The sequence below is a fragment of the Tupaia chinensis genome, unplaced genomic scaffold (genome assembly GCF_000334495.1).
Source record: "Tupaia chinensis unplaced genomic scaffold, TupChi_1.0 Scaffold000078_1, whole genome shotgun sequence".
Taxonomy (NCBI): Eukaryota; Metazoa; Chordata; class Mammalia; order Scandentia; family Tupaiidae; genus Tupaia; species Tupaia belangeri.
The window spans coordinates 757,788-779,925 of record NW_006159539.1 but is presented as its reverse complement, the minus strand read 5'-3'; the positions used below and the strand labels follow the sequence as shown (position 1 = coordinate 779,925).

The following is a 22,138-nucleotide window of genomic DNA, read 5'->3' as shown; positions in this document are numbered from 1 at the left end:
TTTCAAAAAAAAAAAACAAAGCCCCCCCCCCCATCCAGAAAAAGCTGTCCTTTGGAAAGATACCAATTCCATTTGAAATGCTTGAGTTTGAGGAATACAAGTAAAAGCACAAACGTCAGGGAAAAGGGGGATATTCATTTTCCAATTTGGTTGGAAGTAAAACAGTTACAAAATCATTTTATAATTTTCATTGAATTCTTTTTAAAGGTTTTTGCCACAGGGCATGGGTACTCGCCAGAGAGAGACAGAGAGAGAGATGGTGAGAGAGAAAGTGAGAAATCACCCCACAGGAGGAATGGCCATGCCATAATCCCTTCTCCACTTCCTCCTGGAATTTTGAGTGCTCACAGACACACGCCTGGCATGATTTTCAAGTCGCCAGGTCGAGGACTCCAACTGTGGTAGGTCAAGTAGGAGTTGAGTGCCCTAACTACGATGCTACCTGCTGGTCCCCTTCATATAAGTGTTTTAACATTTAAACTACCAATGATCAGGAAGGTACAAGTTATGTTATCACTAAGAGGAATGTGCCTTTTCTCATTCATGGAGGTTCACTCCAAGAGTAAGTTAAGGGAAAAGTTAAAGGAGAAACTTTCAAGCCCCCTGACAAATCCTCAGAGGTCACGGAACATTCGACTGCCACCACGACTTCTGACTTCCCAAGTCAAGCAGCACGCGGTAAATCGTAGTCCTACAGTCAGGAGGAAGACACAGAAGGCCGCCACAGTCCTACAGTCAGGAGGAAGACACAGAAGGCCGCCACAGGCCTTGAAAGACCCAGAGGCCCGCCACAGTCCTACAGTCAGGAGGAAGACACAGAAGGCCGCCACAGTCCTACAGTCAGGAGGAAGACACAGAAGGCCGCCACAAGCTGTAATTCATGCATTTTCCAGCAAGGGAAAAAACACCTCTTCAGCTCCAAAAAACAACAATCCCCATGTTACGGGTGGCAAAACACTGACGATGTTGTATCTATGAAATTGAGCAGATGATCACAGATGGAAAATGATAGTGATGTGCAAATGTAATGGGGTCATCGAATGAAGGAAGTAGTCACACATCACATCGGTCATCACCTGTACCAGTCCTGGCACCTAACTACCCTCTCTCCTCACTCACACACACACACACACTCACTCACACACACTCACACACTCACTCACACTCACACACTCACTCACACTCACACACACTCACTCACACTCACTCACTCACACTCACTCACTCACACACACACTCACTCACTCACACACACACACACACACACAGCTGGAGACAGCTTTTTCTTATCTGTGAGTCAGACATCAAATAGTATTTCATAAGTTCTTTCACTAAACTACTCCTGTGTATTACTGATTCACCTTATAAATATATATATATTTATTTATATATATATATATTTATATATAAAACCTCCATTCTTACTGATAGCAGTGGGAGGAGACAGAGTGGTGAGTAATCCAGAACATCCCCAAAGTTAAAATTTGATACATTCAAATAAAATGATAAAAGGATGTGAAGCCTTGATACACGAAGAACTGGGGTTTTTCTTCCTGGAGGGAAAAAACTACTTAGAAAGGACACGGGTTTAGCAGATAGTAAGGGGTAAGTTGTTGGACTCCTATGTAATTGACTGTGTTTTGAGTCCTGGACCCAGTGGCTTAACATTCAAGAGACCAGCAGTTAGCATAATGGCTGTGTCGCTGGACTTCCATGTAGTTGACTGTGGTTTGAGTCCCGGACCCAGTGGCTTAAACTCACGCCGGGCGCGTGTGTGTGTGTGCCCAAGATCCCGAGAGGAGAATGGAGGAGAAGGGATTGTGGCATGGTCATCCCCCCTGGTGGGTGATTTCTTGCTTTCTTTCTCTCTTCCTTGTGAGCACACACACCCTATAGCAAAAACCTCTAAACAAAAAACAAACACTGTAAAATTCAAGGTTTAGATCTTCTAAGTCATCTACAAATGCCTTTAATTTCAAAAGGAGTAAATTGTTGGAAAAAAACCTCAAATATAAGGAAAAAAGTATATACTGAGTTACTAAAGTCATTTCTCTGAATTACCAGAGTTAATCACTAATTTTGGAAGTTTTAAAATAAAAGTAATTAAAGAAGACCAAACTGGCCATCGGCCAGACAAGAAACCTTTGCTAGATGGACAGAGGATTCTAGGAGTAACTCATGACACTAACAGAAAGTGTACTTGAGCCAACAGACAGACACAGAGCATGGGGCAACAGGTACTCTGTAGTGCTTTGCTTTTTCAAGATGTTTTCAAAAATAAGAAAAGATACTAACTACTGTTTCAACTGACCAACTCATGAAAAAAAAGAATACTGGCCATGGACCTCTGTTCGCTAGTTTTGGATAGGATCAGTCCCTTCCACATTTATTCTACGCCATGAAACGGTTTTCCTAACGATCTCGGCCTTTCGATGACAAATTCCCCACACACCCACTTAGGGTCCAGCGACCTGATCGCCATGTCCGGCGGTATGGACTGCTGCCATCCTTTACTCCTTCGTTGCTCACTTCCTCTGCACGATGGGAAGCTGCGCCTCCCGAGACCAAGCATCATGGAAGGTTTAACTGCTAAGCAAGGCCAACAAGAGGTTTTATTACAATTCCAAAATGCCTGCTACACAGCAAAAACATTCTTGTAGTTACGTTTTACTTTGATTTTTCTCTTGGTAATTACCACTGAAATTACTAATGTATGACGTAAAGGCAAATAAGAGCTTCTCAAAGATTCTCCAAGGTAAGATTAGCTGTCCCCCTCAGTCAGCCATGACTTTTGACGCGTTCCTCTCTAGTCCCTAGTCACTGCCGTGAAGAAAATCACTTGGTGCAGAACTCAATGACAATGTCTACTCCTACCGGACTGTCACTATTTGTAAGTGTAGCTGTCTCTCCCAATGACCTGCTCAAGAGAAAACACTGTAGCCCTAGGGTTGAGAATGATGCCTATCTACTGTAAGCCACATAGAAAAGTTTATTAAGATACTGAATAATCAAGCTGAAAGGTGGCATGGTGGTTAAGGTGCTGAACTCCCACATGGCTGACCAAAGTCTGAGTCCCGGACCTGGCAGCTTGCTTTCTCACTCCCTGCCATGCCCCCAGTCAAATTAAAAAATAATCAATTAATTAAATAAATAAATGTTTATGTAAATATGTTTTTGTTCCATATATATTTTTAAGAATTGTTTAATTTTATTTATTTTTTAAAAAGATACTTAATAATCACTCCAAATTCCTCTAAAGGAGTAAGTCCACTACTCAAAGTTTATTCCCTCGTTTTTCTAGACAAAATAAAACACAATGTCAATACCAACAACCTGTGCTTTGCCTCTGCAGTTCACGAGTTTTCACACCAGGGAGTGAAAAAACCTTACGTAGACCAGCTAGTTGAGCTCTTTTTTCTTTGTGCCAATGTCAGAGGTAGAACAAGTGCTCTTCAAGGCAGGGAATCATGTCTTACTTGTCTCTGCATTGCTAGTGCCTGGTTATGGAATATGAGCTCAATACGTGTTTGCTGAGTGCATTATTAAACCTAGCCACAGTGAGCTTTTCATATTGGCTAAAAATAATTTCTATTATTGCACCCTAATCCAAGTAGAAAAATCCTGAAATATTTGTCCTACTTGGTGTTTATAAGATAGTTCGAAGGGGAGTAGTGATGTGTCAAACCGCTTTAATAGTTCTTAGGTTTCATGTAGAGTGAAATCTGAAGATAATATGAGAAAAACACAGAAACAAAAAAGCAGCTCGAATACATTCTTTGAAAACCCTCCCCTTACTGTAACCATGGCAAAGAGGAGGAGCTGAGCTGTCAGCACTTTCACAGAAGGAATAAGTGAGCAGCAATAAAGCCACTGAAAAACCAGGCACAGTCAGCCTCTTTGTAAAGTCTACATTTTCTTGGCAAATTAAAGTTCTCAAGAGAAAGTGCCACCTTTCTATTTTGGAACTGATTTTACAAAGGTGTATGCAATGTCTCTTGATTTACTTTCCTTCAATAATGTACAAACCAAATTTTCTCAGCTTGAGTTTCAAGGATGATTTTTCTAACTGGGATGTGAAAATCTAGCTATGTCCTACCCACTGTTTTTCCATGGCCCGCTCTCTCAGTGACCAGGAATTCAGGAATTTAGTTCATCCTGAAATATAACCAATGCAAATTTTAGTTAAATTACATGAAATAAAGTTAGTTTTAAAGGATGGATTACGATGGAAAATTAGTCACAAATATAAGGTAATGGTATGAATGTAAGAGGACTGGCATAAATTGTCAGTTTTGAGAAGTAAACTATAACAGTAGAAGAATCTGACTTCTATAACTTAGAAATTTAACTCTACAGTTAGAATTTGATTACTAAACACACTCTAAATTGAAAGAAATGTGATCTCGAAATATTCTCCATAGATTACGGGCAATAAAACCTCCCCATGTGCTAAACCATTTAGGCCATCTATCTTGAGCACTTAGCCTCCCCTTCTCCCTCCCCTCCCCGCAAGATTCATCTTTGGAGTATAGAAATGACATCATGAGCTCCAACATTAGCGGCCTATTAACTTTGATAAAGGGGATTCTTAAAAACATCAATAACAAATACTTCTAGCCACTCTCACATCGACAGAGCATAATGCCCTTGGTCTTGATAATCTTCCAAATAATCAAACGTAGAAATGTTAAATTAGGGGAAATAAAAGGATATCTCCAATAGAAACAGACATGCCAGACTTATTTTAAAATAAAGCTACACCCAGTTAATAATAGTGCAAATTGATCTTTATTTTTTTCCTGCCATAAATGAAACGAAGGGCTCCCTCTCCCTGTTTAAATCTACACTTTCCATTTACATCTACACTTTCCATCTAAAACAGCATTTTCTAGATGCAGAGAATATTTTCTTAATGCAGAAACTTCCTAAACTGTAATCTAAGAGAAAAAAAACATCATTGTTGGCTCCCACATCTAATAACCTACCAATGTTAGAAGGATAACTCCCTAAGGTTAAGATAGTTCTGGAAGAGACAGCCTCATATTTTCCCAACAGCATCAGCCAGGGTCTAAATGTTGGGTTATTCTATTTAGCAAATAACGTGACATGTGTGATGTGTTAAAAAGAAATTACTGGTGAAAAATGACCTTGTGCTATATAGGCAGATAGTTTTAAGAAAAGCTCATTCATGTACTATATTTGGAAAATCTTCAGCGCTTAAGTTCAGGAAGGCAAACTAGTCCCAGTAGGGCCCACTATTATCTGCCTCAAGCGAACATATTCAACCACAAACGGCCTCTAAGAATACTTATAAAATACCTTTGACTATCATTTAAAGCAAACTTTTAGAACGTACCAAGAAAATCCAAACATTCTGATACAGTTCTGTTTTCCACAATAATTAATAATACCATTGGACAAATTCTACTTTGAAAAGATTACAAACCAGTAGCCCAGATTTTAGAAGTTAAAAAACAACCAGAGATTTTAGTACTAAAATGTGTTTCCAGACAACTACCAACAGGATGGTAAATAGTCTATTAATATCTTAATACTACAGAATCAAGTATTTGGACATTAGGTGAAACTGGTCCCTGTGCTTACCAAATTAGGGTTCTGAGTTAAGTAAATTATTGCAGGGCCAAGGTATACTTTAACTGAAACCAGCCAGTTAAATAAAGGAATAATTCAATGAATTATTGTAAATTCCTATATCGATAAAATAAAAACTCAAACTTGGCTCTAATGTATTGTAAGTATCTCTCTGCATTTCTTTAACACTCCTATTTCATGCAAATAAGAGGCAGGTAATTATGAAACGAGTCCCCTTTTATAACTTCTGATGTCAACAATAATAAAGTACACTAAGATCATAATAAATATTCCTATTTAACAGGAAAAAACGCTACATATTTCTATTATTGTTGGATTCTTTTATGTCAACCCTGAAAAACTAAAATACTAGACCATTTCTAAGAGAAAAATCATAGAGAGGCTAGATCTTTCTTTAGATGTAATCAGAATCGCTATAAAGTCTGTTTAAGAAAAAGAATGGGAACATTATTACAAGTCAAAGATAAAACAAAATTATGGAAGGTACTCACACTTTGAAGATTTAAGAATTAATTGATGCATACATTATGGAAGAAGAAATCAAAGAAGAATAACACACTGGTGAAAGTACCCTCAAACGGCAACATTCACACTGACTTCGAGGATGCGCCAGTAGCAGAAGTGATGACAGCAGCTCGGCACCCCCAGCCCCCGGGACACCATTACTCTGCCGTCCCGGTGGACAGCGTGCCAATCTGATAATGGAGCCTCCACTCACCAACAGCACGGCAAAAGATCACTTTACAATACTCCACGTGGACTTTAATCCACTGATTGGACCATCAGCACATACACATTTTTAAAAAGCTTTCCTAATTTGATCCTCAATTTCCTCTTCGGTAGAAAAAAAAAAGAGGAACTACTTCATACATTTGTGGCATTAGAGATAGGGATCTTGCAGGGTATCTGGCACAATTACTTATTTCTTTCAAAAGTACTATAAAATTTTAACATAAACATCTTTTTTTAAAGAGAGAGAGAGATTTTTGCTATAGGGCTCAGGTGCTTGAAGGAGAGGCAGAGAAACAGAAACTGAAAAATCACCCCCCTGAGGGATGGCCATTCTGGAATCCCTACTCTTCCATTTTCCTCTTGAGATATGGGGTACACATGCACACACACCTGGTGTAAGTTTCAAGCCTCTGGGTCTGGGATTTGAACCACAGTCAGCCATGTGAAAGTACAGCGATGTAACAATTATGACATCAGCTGGTGCCCCATAAACATCTTCAAAAAGAATGAAAATAGTAAGACCTCAGTTGAAAATCTGATGCCATGTAGAACAAATCTGGCAATTTATATTCTTTTCATATACCATTGAAAGTGCTCCTTATGAAAATTACCAAAGTCACCTAAAGTTCTATTCAATAAAGAAGACAGATTTGGGGCCAGCAGGTTGAGTGTTGGTGCTGGATTTGCAAATGTCTGACTATGGTTCAAGTCTCGGAACTGGCAGCTTGAAAATCACGCTGGACGTGCGTGCATGCACACACCACATCCCAGGAAGGATAGGAAGGAGAAGGAATGGCAGCATGGCCATTCCCCCTGGGGTGGCGAGTCTCACTTTCTTTCTCTCTGTCTCTCTCCAGACAATGCATGCACCCTATGCTAAAACCTAAAAATAAATTAAAAAAAAAAAAGATTTTAAGTGTAAAGTAAGGAAAATAGAAGGGCTGCTTACCATCTACGAGGCAGGGAGCACTCTAGATGAGGCGTAAACAGGAGGCGCGTAACCAGAAATCGACAATGCGGGTAGTTTACTAGACGAAACAGGCTGAGACCATTCGGACAGCTATTCAGTGCAGTATCACAGTGCAACTCAGTCTGTGCGATGGCAAAGTCGACTCTCTTTCTATAGTGCCACACACTACTCACAGAAAAGTAATTAGGCAATTCAAAAACCATTCACATCACAGACAAGATAGCTATTTTTGAAACAAAGGAATTATTTTACTTAAACATTCATGAAGCAACAACAAAAACACCAGTTCTGGGTCACTGGAAAGCTGCACTGAAAATTCGCATGCTGGCCCAGCTGAGGTGGCACAGGCAGTTGGGATGCTGTTGTGCAATGCTAAAGCCGGGTTCATGTCCCTGTTGTACCCACAATTCTGGCTGGCTGCAGGGCTGGGAGAAGGGTGGTGGTGAGAAGATCCCATCAAAGGTACCTCTCTCTTACAAAAGAAAGAAATAAACCTAAACAAAAATATCTGCATGCCAATTAGGCAAACAAAGAAAAACAAGTCAAACGGTAAAAAATTTATTTACTCTGCAAGGTGCTAAGTATGTATAGAAAGAAACAGAAGCTATAGAAAGCTTTAGAGTACAAAAATAGTTCATGTATTACATTTCCGCAGAATGTAAATTTAAGATTTCTCTATTTTCATGAAAAAAGAAACAATATTTATTTTTAATTAATGAAATAAAGCATGGCCAACAGGCTATGAAATAATTTTGCTGTTGACAGAACAAATGCTACTACACATTTTTTTGGGAGGGGGAGAGGTTTTTGCTATAGGGCGCATGCGCTCGCCAGAAAGACAGAGAGAGACAGAAAGCGAGAAATCACCCCCCAGGGGGGATGGTCACACCGCAATCCCTTCTCCTCCATTCTCCTCCCAGGATCTTGGGCACGCACGCACACACGCCCAGCATGAATTTAAGCCGCCGGGTCCGGGACTCGAACTGCGGTTGACTATGTGGGCGTCCAGCGACATAGCCATTACGCTAACTGCTGGTCCCTCGCTACTACACATTTGCAATTTACCTGTAAGGCATGATTTGGAACCTATTAGAAATATTAGAGGCTGGGGCCAGCAGGTGGCCAAGTGGTTAAGGCTGTGGACTCCCACATGGCCAACTGCAGTTTGAGTCCTGGAGTCAGTGGCTTGAAAATCACACCAGGAGTGTGAGTGTGTGCATGCCCAAAATCCCAGGAGGAGACTGGAAGAGAAGAGACTGCAGCATGGCCACCCCCACCTGGGGGGGTTATTTCTCATTTTTTCTCTCACCGTCTCTCTCTGGTGAGCACATGCGTCCTATGGAAAAAAAGATTAGAAGGCCAAACACTGATGATCGAAGCAAAGATTACTGTTCTTGGCTAATAGAACATTCGAGTAATGTTTCCAGATAATAAAAGGCTTAGTTGATTTGCTGTTTAGAAACTCAATCAATTTCTGACTGTTTATAGTTAAGTCTGAAACACAGCCTGACATTCTCCCTCGTCTCTGTCAACCGGCACACTCTATACCACTGTATCTTTCACCTAAGTTAGGGTGAGTTAGGTTGTAAGTGTTCTCCACTTGTTATAATCAAGCCAATCAGAAAGACAGGTCAGAAGAGAAAAATCGTAATACATTCTACTGCTACATAGCACGTTCATTAGCTAGGGTGCCCATTCCTGGAACCATACTGCCGTACTTCATCACTGAGTTTTCCACATTAGTGGTAAGGGAAGAACCACGTAACAGGAGTCAAAACGTTTCCTTACCGCACCAAATTTATCAATGATGCACTAAAGCAGGTTCCTATATCCTTCACAGAGGAAAACAGGACAACAGGGAAAGGGCCAAATACAGTTCTTTCTAGCTTGAGAAAAAGAATGATTTGCTTCCTTAATCAGTTTTACTAGTCATTAACTAACATCTTGATTCTAATTTAAGAGTTGGGCACAAACCCTCTGAACCACAAGACAGAAGGGAAGGCCTAGCATTTTCCCCTGTATCTGCGGGAAATACGTTCCAAGATCCCCAGTGGATGCCGGAAATCATAGATAGCACTGAAGCCTACATATACTATGTTTTTTCCGACACATGCATTGCTTTGATAAAGCTTAATTTATGCAACAGGCAGAGTAAGAGGTTAACAACAACAATAAGACAGAACAATTATAACCATAAGCTAGCAGCACTGCCCTTGAGCTCTGGAGCTATAATTATTACACTAAGGTAATGGAACACAGGCACTGCATGCTGCCACAGTTGACCCAACGCCCTAGACAGACATGAGAGACTAACAGGCACGGGCACAAGGATCAGCCGGACAAAAGTTATGCTGAGTTCCACGTGGGACTGTGCCCAGCCACGCGAGATGTCATTATGCTATTAAATTTATCACTGTTTATTTCTGAAACTTTTTGCTATTTTCAGATCATAGTTGACTGTGAAAAGCACAAATCACAAAGGGAGGACTGCTGTTCATCATCACTGTATAATTTTTTTTTGTTGTATTCTTTAAAATAAAAAAGAGGAAAAAATAAATATTATTAACTAACGATGGTTAACGCTCTCTCCCACGATGGCGGTATCCTTTTTTTTTTTTTTTTTTGAGAGATATTTTTGCCATTGGGCATGTGCAACTGCCAGAAGGACAGAGAAAGAGAGAGAGAGAGAGACAGACAGTGAGAAATCACCTCCCGGGGGGGATGGTCACACCGCAATGCCTTCCCATCCATTCTCCTCTAGGGATTTTAAGCATACACATGTACCTGGTATGATTTTTTTTCAAAGAGAGATTTTTGCTAGAAAGAGACAGAGACAGAAAGAGACAGACAGACAGAAAGTGAGAATTCACCCCCCACGGGGATGGCCATGCCACAATCCCTTCTCCTCTATTCTCTTCTCAGGATCTTGGCTACACATGTACACGTGTCCAGCGTGAGTTTCAAGTTGCCAGGTCCAGGACTTGAACCATGGTCGACTATGTGGGAATCCAGCAATATAACCATTATCCCATCTCCTGACATGAGTTTTAAGCTGCTGGGCTGAGACTGGAACCACTCTCAATTACGTGGGAATCTAGTGATGCAACTATTATATCATGTGCTGGTCCCCATTATCATTTTTTAAAGAAAGCGCTTGCACGTCTATATTCATTGCAGCCTTATTCATGATTGCTAAGACATGGAACCAACCCAAATGTCCACAAACAGATGAATGGATTGAAAAATTGTGGCCAGCGAGAACACAAATAACCTAATTTAAAAATAGGCAAAGTACCTGAGTAGATGTTTCTCAAAAGAAGATATACAAATGGCCAGCAGGTATATAAAACGTGCATATGTTTGACATTTCTAATCATTGGGGAAATGCGAATTAACATATACCTACTGTTCGCACTTTATGGCAGAGGCTGAAAGACTGGAGAACATAAAAGTATTAAAAATTGTAATGGACACTAGAGACAAAGTGGAAAAGAGTGTGAGAGGGGAAGAACATGGGAAATTTGGAGGGAAAATGGAGAGGTAAGACACTTGTGGGACACAGATAAGGTTTATTATCTGTTGACAAGGATGTGTACGGTGGTCTCAACTGGGCTGGACTGAGGTGTATATCACGCTGGGTAAAGTTTCTTTCACAATCTAAATGATGTATAGCAATTTAATGTATGAATAATAATTATATATATATGTATATGAAAATTTTAAAAAGGAAAAAGAAAGAATTACAAGTCATGTAGATTTAAAAAGGCATCTCATTTTCTTAAAAAAAAAAAAAAAAAAGGTAACTCAGGGGGTCAGCAGGATCCACATAGCCAACAGCAGTTCGAGTCCCAGATCTGGTGGCTTGAAACTCACATGGGCATATGTGTATACGTGCCCAAAATCCTAAGAAGAAGGGAGGAGAAGGGACTGCAGTGTGGCCATTCCCCCCTGGGGGACGATCTCTCACTTTATGTCTTCTGTCTCTCTGGTGAATCCATGCACTAGAGCAAAAAATCTTTCAAAAAAAAAAAAAAAAGGAACACGTTTTATTTTTCAATTTGTTTACTAAGGAGATTGACGATTTTTTTTTTTTTTACAGTTATTGGCTGTTTCTGTTTATCTTTACCTATCCATTTTCCTACTGAGGCATTCATTTTCTCATTGACTTAAAACAGTTCTTGGGCTGGCTCTGTGGCCTGGTGGTTACGGCAGCCAGATCTCACAGGGCCAACTCTGTGATTTCAGACCTGGAGCTGGAGGCTCCAGAAACACAGCAGGCACACATGTGCATGTGCCCCAGATCCCGAAAGGCAGGAGAGGTGGAGAGAAGAGGATGTGACATGAACAGTCCCCAGGCAGTGCTTTCTCACTTTCTCTCTCTGTCTCTCTGGAAAGAGCACAAGCCCTCTGGCAAAAATAAAAAATAAATAAATAAAAGCTCTTCATGCATTAAAGGTGCTAAGTTTTTATTGTGTTGCATAAATATTCTTTCATATTCGACATTGGTTTTTAGTTTTGTTATTGGTATTTGACACATTTATTTTTTTATACAGCTAGGTTGATCACCTTTTATTTTGGATTTCTTTGTTTAATTTTATATTTACAAGAGCCCCCTTATATAAACTAACGGCTATCCAAGGTGTTCCAGATTGGTAGAATCCTGGGCATTTTCTGGTCTCGCTCATGCTCACACGTTTCTTTTTTCTAATAACTCTGTAATGCTGCTGTAAGGAGAGATACTTCTTAAATAATAAAAATAGGAAAGGCTTTCTCCACTCCGTGACTAGATATTTACACATACATTTCCACCAAGATCTTTTATTCCAATTTAAAAAGTTTATTTTATTCGTATGAAATCTTAGCTTAAGGTGTGAACTGCAACTCTAATTTTATACCCTTGTGATTTATAAACTGATGCTCCTAGAACTGTTCACTAATTTCTTTTTCCAGTGAACTGAAGTCACATCACTAGCACACATGAATATTTCTTGTCAGAACTCTAGCTTGTTCTGCTTAAAATTATCATGATTATAATTATTACAGGCTTATAAAAATCTACCACATGATAATGTAATTCCAATTTCATAATTCCTTTACATTTTTATTTTAAAATTATTAATGCTCAATTCCAAGCAAATTTTGTTAAATTCCCCTGTTCCACTCTATCTATGAATAAAAAGAAGCTAATTAGGATTTTGACTGGAATTGCATTAAATTAATAAATTTGGGAAGGATCTAAAAAATCCAGTCTTCCCTATCAGAAATAAGCTTGGGGCCAGTAGGTGGTGTGGTAGTTAAGGGCTGGACTCCCACACAGCCAACTACAGTTTGAGTCCTAGACCTGGTGGTTTGCTTTCTCACTTTTCCTCTCTCTGTCTCACTCTGGTAATTGTGTGTCCCCTATAGCAAATTAAAAAATAATAAGAGGGACCAGCAGATGGCCTAATGGTTAAGTTGCTGGATTCCCACATGGCTGACCATGGTTCAAGTCCCAGACCCGGTGGCTTAAAACTCATGCTGGGCTCGTGTGCAAGCATGCCCAAAATCGCGAGAGGAAAATGGAGGAGAAGGGATTGACATGTGGCCATTCCCCCTGCTGGCGGGGAGGGTGATTTCTCACTTTCAGCCTGCCTCTCTCTCTCCAGTGAGTGCACATACCCTACGGCAAAAATCTCTTAAAAAAAAAAGATAATAAATAAGATAAAATAATTCTTTTGAAAAATAAAAGAAATATGCTTAGGATCTCTACTTATTTAGGTTCTTTATGCTCTGTGATAAAAATAAGTTTTTAATATATAATTTTTTACATTTTTTTTCCTATCTAAATACTTAAGGGATTTTTTTTCCATTATGGTTTCTATTTAGGTGTTGCTTGAGCACTGAAGAATTACTGGTTTCAGTAATTTAGGTTGTAAGCAACTACATAACTGTCAGTCTGGGCAGGCTTTCAGGTAATCTTCGATCTTAGGTAGACAATCTTACTGGCTGTGGATACTGGTAATTCTGCGTTCTCTTTTGCAATGAACGTACCGTACTGTGCAGTTTTCCTGGCCGGCTGCGCTTTCTTACAGGGAGAAGCCTTGTTTTTCAGAGGCAGCAGGTATTCAGTGGGAGTTAACAAGAGCATCTCTTCCATTCATGACCCAGGCACACTGCGCTTTCACGGGAGGAGACTGCAGGTGTGGGCTCTCTCTGTCTCTGTCACTCCAGTTCTCTTCATGATGTCCAGCAGAGACGCCTCCAATTTGGGGGGGTCCAGCAGGAAATATTTTCGTACTGCTCTCTGTTAATTCTGGGCCAGCACTGCTTCCTTCCATCACTTCTTCGAACGATGTCTGGGTGCACCTCTTACTGGTCTCCCTACAGTTCGTGCACTTGATCTCCCCACCTTCTGCCTTCTTGCCATTTCCTCCAGCTTTTGCCTTTACAGCCTGAAGATTTCTCAAGCTTGTGTTCCTGCAGTCTTATCTGCCATTGACTGCATCTGTAGATCTTAACCTGACAACTACATTTTTCATGCCTTCAGCATCCTGTCAGGTCGCTCCCTTCTCATTATTGATACCCAGCCTTCACCGCGTTAATGGCTGACTTTTTCTGAGAACACATCAACAGATTGTCAGCTGAGAGAGCTAGCCAGCAACCTGGACATGGTTAGAGGGGGAAGTGATGGGACTGGCAACGCAGTGTCCAGGCCAACTGTGTGGATGGCTCCTGCTAGGGAGGTACTAAGATCAAACTGTGCATCTATGACCCTTGTGCACAGAGCAACAGTTCTAGCCTGAGAGGCAAGAGGGACATTTAAGTGCTAAGTCTTGTGAGACAACACATCAACCCACCTATATTACATGCAAGTGCCATGTGACAACATGTAAATAGCAGGCAATATCATATTGGCTACATATAAGAAACATGTGAGCAACACACTAGCAACATGTGGGTATGTGATATGTGTGCACGTTGGTAGGTAACACACTAATGATGTGTGATGGAAATGCTAGAGATATGTAATGTCATTTGAGTTACATGCTTGTGACACACAATTGACACATGACGGCACATGGGTTATATGTGAGCAACGTGTGAGTGGTGTGATGTCACATGCCATGTCACTGCCATGTGAACATATCGTCGACACATGGCATCATGTGAGTTGCATGTTAGTGATGTGCCAACATGCTAATATGTGAGGTATGTGAGTTATATGCCAATGACATGCAACTTACATGCTAGTGGCACACATGCACGGTCGTGTGAGTTACATGATAGTGACACACCAGTAACATGGGGGCATGGCACCAGATGATGTGGGAGGTAGTGGCTAGGCTCCAGAAGACATGGCAGTCAGAGATGCAGCACGCGAAGGCAATGGCAGGTGGTGGTGTGGCCCCTGGAGATGTGACACTGAGAGGTATGATAGGTGGTGGCATGGCACCCAGAGACGTGGTGGGTGCTGCATGACAAGTGAGCACAGAGCAATCAGGATTTATGTCATCACATCACTAGTGGATCATCAAGTCACTCAACTCGCATGTCACCACATGCCATTCATGTTATTAGCATGTAATGTATATGACATCATGTGGTCCTCACATCGTTAGCATGTAATTCACATGACACGTGCATTTCCCCGTGTGACTCACATGATCATCACATGACTGCCATGCGATTCCTATGTGATTTGCACGTAAGTCACGTGAGTGCCACATGCTCAGCACCCGGTTCTCAGTGGTTCCCATGGGATAAGTGCACGATTGTCATGTGAGCACCATTTGATTCCCATGTGATTGGCAGTGTCCAGAGACCTCCCTGAGCGTGCTAAACATATTCTTCCTCCCCCCTCACTCACTGGTTCATGGGAGAAAGACAGACATGAACTTCATTATTGTTATTTACTTTTTCGCCCCTCTCAAGTGTTCTTTCTCAAGGAAGTTCCTCTGGGAGGTTCCCCCTCACTTACTTTTTTCCATTCCAGGTCCATCAGCACTGCTGCCTAAGAAAAACTACTGCAGGCTTTCTGGCAAGAGTGACACCAAGCATGCAGATGCTTCCTACTCATCTATTTATTCACTGGTCTTTCTAGTCAGAATTTGAAGATCTGAAACTGGTTTTTTCTATTTTCCTAAATAGCATTGCTTATGTTCTTATCGCTATGCATCAGGCTGCCTCGTACTACTTTTAATAATGTATGTTCCTAAGAAATATCTTCCAGTTTCCATTTTACCAGTTCTAAAGGACTTATCAACAGGGCATCCCTCCCATCCCAGTCATCACGATTCAGGACACAAACGCCGTGTGAACAACATCCCTTCCAGGTAAGGCGATGGACTACTGAGTGCCTGAGTGGTCCTAAGATGCCCAGGTATCTTTGTGCCTTATTTCGAAGAGTAAGACAGGAAGAGTAACAGGGACACAAGAAAGGCTGCCATACAAGACCGCACAGCAAGTGCCAGTTTCTCAGAGATGAAGCAAGGAGGTGTCCCAAAAAGGCAGATAGGCACACAATTCTGCACCACCTGTCCTGCCACAGCTGAGCTCCAGGGGCAGACAGTTGTACTCGCGTTAGCATTCCAAGAACCAAGCTGAGCGCAAACGATCTAATCACTCACAGCTCAGGGAACTAAACTGTCCACGTGGCTGGTGGGCCGCTACTTGACAGCAAGGGCTCACCTCGTACGCTCTCACCCTTTAAAGGAACTTTCACCAGAAACTAAGGAAGACGACCACTGCATGCCATTAATGGTGCACAGAGCTGAATACACTCAAGTAGCTTCAGTAGGGAAGGGTATAAATATGATGAATAGACAGTGTGCATGGATAGGAGTGATACATATGATAAAATACTTTACAGCAGCCAGAAATAATGAACTAAAATTGCATATGGAAACAAGGAGAGGTCTTTTAAATATAGGGTGAAAAAATGTAAAATGAGTTGTATAGCCCAACATGATTTATGAAAATTACAAGCTTATATTTATAGGAAACACTATACTTTCCAAAGATACATATTAACTAGATTAAAGTAGGTGCTTATAGAAGGAAACAAAAAGAGTGAAGACAGCAGAAACAACTAGGGAAAAAAGAGAACAAAGTAACCAGTCAAACAGTGGGGCTAGACCTCAGGATGTCAGCCATAAGAAACACGATCCTGCTCTACCTGTGTCCCTAAAGTTTAGAAAGCAGTTAAGACCAAATAAACTCAACTGGGACCAGAAAGAAATCAAAGAAAGGGACAAGTAGGTAGCATAGTGGTTAGGGTCCTGAACTCCCACTCGAATATGGTTCGAGTCCCAGACTTGGCAGCTTGAAAATCACACTGGACGTGTGTGTGTGCATGACCAAAAATCCCAGAAGGATAAGGGACTATGGCATAGCTATTCTCCCAGAGCGGGGAGAGGGAGGACTGACATTTCTCCTTTTTTTTTTTTTTTTTTTCAGGAACCATGGCTTCCTCCTTCTTTATTGGATGTTTTGTAGATGTCACACAGGCCTAGAAATTAATTATTTAAAAACTGACCAGGACTAAGGTCCTGGTCCAGAGCTTCAAACCAGAAGCAAAAAGGAATAGGAACAGTGGGGTAGGGGGTACTCCTCCAGCATTACCAAAACCCAGTCAATGAGGATCCTAAGCTCCTTCAGGCCCAAATCCAGGGCCTGAGCACTGGAGCTAACCCTCAGGCACCTCTGTCTGCACCGCTCTTGGACAAGAGAACTAGTGCTGGGCTGGAGAGCAGCATGAGTGGAGTCCAAACATGGAGACACGTAACTGGAAGGACAGGAAATGGACAGGTACTGTCCAGCTGTAGGTAAGACGACAGTGCAGAAAAGGCAGGTTTAAGGGCCAGCGAGAGGCCAGCGGAGCGGTACTGCCGCAGTGCAAGAGTGCAGCCCCAGGGTCCTAGCCCGAGCAGGTGGTCAGGGTAGCAGCTGTAAGTTCCCAGCAGGAGGTCCTGACCCCAGCCCGGGCACAGGGCTCACACACCGTGGGTCCTTTTGGTGAGCTGGGCTCATTCACGAGCTGGGACTTGGGGCGCTTAGTGATTACAGACTAAATCTCTCAGTCCCAAATTCCCTGAGTCGGAAGTCGTGGATGACTAGCACCATACCAGCCTCAAAAATCACGGACGGCTTCTGTCAGTGCTCCGAAGGGCTCAATATCCAGAAGACTGGTGTGCCCACCCAGGAGGGGCATGTAGAGATTTTGCCAGGCCAGCCAGGCCCAGATAAACGTGGCACTTGTGTCCACCTGACAGGTTGTGAATGGGGCTGGCCTGCTGTTTCCCGGTGAAATCATACTGCCCAATGACCCGCCTCATTTCCTCCTCCTCCTTGATCTGAGTAGCACTTCATCAGGCACCCCAAAGGTGAGAGGACCAAGTGCAGCCACTCTTAGAGATGCTGATGGTAACACCTGACCTTGGCATGAGAGTGTTTTCAGATCATCCCATCTGTGGGAGGGGCTCCCCAGTTAGCAACTTCAAGACAGCTGACTTCGCTACTCCACAGGGCCCTTCCAGAGCCACTCGTGTGTCCAGGTCAGTCCCACACCGTAGGAACGGTAGATACAAGGCCCACCCTTTGTATACCTGAAGGTCACATTCTGCACCATAGTGACAGGGAAGGATCCTGCCACACGGAAAATAAAATGGCGAGTGTCTTGTGGCTCATGACCCTCTGTCAGTGCTGATGCCATCATTTTGCTCTTGCTCTGGGCCTGCGGGGCCAGCTGGGCACTGTCACGACCAAAGCTAGCAATGCAGTTCCTTGTGCGCGGTCTGGTCCTGCGCCCAGTGGAGCCTCTTCACCTGGCTCCCCTCCAGCTCTGGTCGCATCCTCACACAGCAATCACAACTATCTGCTCTGCTGCCATTCCTTTTTGCTTCTGATTGTGCACGTGAATGCTGTTGGTACAGACACGATTCAGAAAATCCTGGGGGTGGGAGATGAGGACCAGTATGTGCTTAGCTGCTTGTTCTTCCTCCAGCTACACACAGGCAGGACTGGGTGGGTGGTGAACTCATCCAGGAGCTGCATGAAGGAACAAGTAACAAGAGCTCTGGCAAGAGCAAGTCTCATCCTCCAGCCCCCACCGGTCGTTCAGCTTCTTGTGCCGCACGGCAGCGGTGAAACCCAGCGCAGGGAAGGTCTGTGAGGCCCTCCTGTCTGCCTTGTCAGCATCCGGCTCCTCCAGGTGTTCACGAGCTCCGTGAGCTTCTCACATCCTGTGTCCTCGTGAGCCAGCTGCTCAGCCTCCTTCTCTAGTATGGCTCACGTCAATCGCGCGGTGCCAACTGCACGTGTCGTCACGAGGAGGCATCTCTGGAGTCAGATGGTAGACGCTGCTGTGCTCAGGGACGGGCTCTCATGTTTCCCAACAGCAGAGCAGCACGGGCTTCCCATTCTACAGGAGCCAACGAGGCGCTAGCGATGGGGTGCCCCTGAGTAGTTCTGGGCTGTGGAAGGTGAGTGGCTGCTGACAACGAGGACATCAGCGCTGTTAGGCTGAGAGGCCAGGACAGCAGTGACAGCCCGAGCAGCGGCTTTCTTCACCTCAAAGCCCTCTGGTTCCTCGGTCAGTGAGTCCACTTGTATGGTTTCTCTGCCACTGGCCTCCTCCTCCGCCACCACCTGTGCTTCTGTGATGGCAGCTCCATCCCTCTCAGGTCCCCTCGGGGCCGTCGTCGAGCTTTGGCAGCTTCCTGCTTGGCCGGGTCAGAGGGCAGGGTGATGAGCCACAGGGTAGGTCACTATTCTTTCAGGGAGCTGGGCCCGTCACTCGGCCTCTGATTTCTCTCTCTGTCTCTGTCTAGCAAGCACAGGCGCCCTATGTCAAAAAACAGGGGGGAGAAGAGAAAAAGAACCTGTTTTGTTTTGCTTGTTTTTTGCCATAGGGGGCATACACTCACCAGAGAGAGAAAAGCATGCCACAGTTCCTCTCCTCCATTCTCCTCCTGGGATTTGGGGCATGCACGCATATTTGAGTTTCAAGTCGCCAGGCCTGGGACTTGAACCGTGAAAGTCTAGAGCCTTAACCACCACGCCATCTGCTGGCCCCATGGAAGATGACCTTTAAAGTCTATAAGCAATAATGTAAAGTACGTAACTAAATGATCAAAGTGAGAATTCAATGATTGATTTGCCTAACATTAAGTCTGTAAACCATCCTGAGATTAATCTGATATATTATCCTGGCATATATAAAGGTCCTGAAAATGAAATCACAAACAGGAGCTTAAAATATAGTCTGGAGTAGAGAGTCTACACCAACCTAATTTTAATTTACACCCTCCTTGCCTTAGGGACCGTGTTATAAAACCTTTATCCATGGGCTGAGTACTGTGAAGGAAATGACATCTAAAATCATGCCATCATGCAAAAAATCAAAATTAGAAAGTTCAGTAGAGAAGTCATGTTCAGTAACTGTATTCCTTAGCACAATTATGAAACAGTCTCACTAGAAGAGGGGGAAGGAGACAAAAACCTGAAACGCATTTCATCCTTGAAGAGGACACCAGGGGGAGAAAATACTTCAGCATTCCATGCAACAGAGCAGAGCGGGAGAGCAAGGATTTAGAAATCAATTCCCAAGACATATTAGTCCAATCTCAGTAAATTACAACAGAATCTGTTGATGCTGCATTACAATATAATATATTGCACATAATATATTATAATCTATTACATAGTATAATAGATTTTTTGGGGTGTTCCTAAAAACATAATCTGGCTTGGAAGTGCCATTACACAGCTTTCTCGAACCTGTAAGAAATTATTTAGGGAAAGAGGTGGGTCGTTACTTTTCAAATGTGCAGAACGGTAGAAAGTCAAGCATTTACAAATATCAGACTCAAGCGATACTCCAGTCAGAGAATGTAAAATGAGCAATGGAGACGGAATTGCCGCTGCAGGTCAGCACGCACAATTAACGCGGCGGGGACGGAGCAGCCTCCTCTACCGATCGCGGCCCTGTGCGGTGCAGATCTAATGCAGGCCACAGGAGATTCTACAGAGATCTGACAGCTCCTGTTCTTACTGGATGAAACTTGCTGCATTCATCAGCATAAATAATTAGTTCTCTCCCCATCTGAAGCAAAATTGAGTCTCTTTCCTCATGCTGAGGAAGGAAGCCACAGCCTTCCCTTGGACAATCTTCTGATGCAACCTATAAATAGGTGCTCTCTTTCAAAACTGATGCCTATAGTAAAGAAAGTCTGGGACTTAAAAAGAACCCTTGGGAAGAAATCCACAAAGGTTTGCTTTCCAACTAGCAGCATACTTTAAATAATTAAGCTTTGTAGTAGTTCCTCCTGCATATGCTTAACAGTGCAGCTACGAAACACCACCACGAAACACCACCACGTAGACAATCTGATCTCAGTTATGCATGCCTTCTGAAAAACACTCCCTACACTCAACAAATCTAAAATTAAAAAAGTAGCTCTTTAGAATAAATTCAGTAAGCTTCTAAAAAAACACATCCCATGATAAGATTTACAGATAACAATAGTTAAAGGTTGAAAAACAATCTCCAGGTTGGAACTAAATCATGGTAGATTCCAGAAAATCGTGGCATTTCTATCAATGCTAATATAGGAAACCAAGATAAAATGAATATCTAAATTAATTCTTTAACATTAAATCTTTCAAAATTGAAATACATATTCTTTATGGTAAAACAATAAACCCCGTAAATCTTAAAAAACAATGCTGAGTTTTGAAACAGCAAGTTGCAGAAATGCATGTAACATGTATAATATTGTCAAAATGGAATTTAAAAACTTATAAAACAATCTCACATAATGACACATAAATATATAGATAGCTATAAAGTAAACATAGAGTTGAAAAACACCAAATTCATAAAACTGGCTATTTCTGGTAAGAAGAGTGAAATGAGGGGGAACAGGAGTCTCGACTGTATTGACTTTACGATCTGTAGATCAATAAAGTAAAATATTAAGATTATATAAACACTTGGCAGGTCCTTTATAATAAATAACTTGTATCTATCTGCATGTTTCACTTTATAATTTTAAAAATACAGGGGGCTGGGTGGTGGCAGAGCAGTAAAACCTAACTCTATGAGGCTGACCCTCTAAGGGAGGTTCCAGGTTCACATCCAGAGATGTCCCTGAGCACCCCAGGCATGCGTGAGCCCCCGGGGGCTGCCTGAGCTGGGGATAAACTGCAGCACTGAGATCCTGTCGGAGTTTCTCTCGCTCGCTGTCTCGGAAAATAAACACATGCACACGTGCACGCACATACACACAAATGCATATATATACATCAAATAAATTTACACAAAATTAAATTCCACAAAATTAACTCAAAATAGATCACAGACCTAAAGATAAAACACAAAACTGTAAAACTTCTGCAATACAAAACGGAAAAAGCCAAGTGACTTAGGGTTGGCAATGATTTCTTAGGTATAGCACCAAAAGCACTATCCAAGGAAGAAAGTGTCACGGAGGACTTCAGTAAAATGACCAGTTCCTAGGCCAGCGCTGCGGTGCTGTAGGTAACCACTGTGCAGAAGGAGTTAGATTCTACATGGCCCTCTACGGTTTAAATCCCAGCCCCAGCGGCTTAAACAAGGAGGCCGGGCTCCCTGGCGCACATGTCCAGAATCCCCATGGGAAGAGGACAGAGGACTGCTATGTGACCAGGACCCATTGGGGGGCACATTCTCTCCTTCCCTGTCAATCTCTCTTTCTTGGATAGTGTAATTCCAACTACGTGAGAGTCTGAAAAAGACAACAAAAAATAGACAGTAAAAAGATGAGAGGTTGCCAGGAGTTCCAGAGAGAGATCAAGAGATGAACG

The 22,138-nt window shown here is 42.5% G+C and overlaps 1 protein-coding gene and 1 pseudogene across 1 annotated transcript in view; both read right to left on the bottom strand.

Annotated features, from left to right (window-relative positions):
* Nucleotides 1-22,138, bottom strand: part of PEAK1 (pseudopodium enriched atypical kinase 1) — a 248,378-nt gene that overhangs the window by 156,954 nt on the left and 69,286 nt on the right. The gene's annotated exons all lie outside the window — the stretch shown is intronic.
* Nucleotides 16,900-22,138, bottom strand: part of LOC102479368 (ATP-binding cassette sub-family F member 2 pseudogene) — a 34,253-nt pseudogene continuing 29,014 nt past the window's right edge.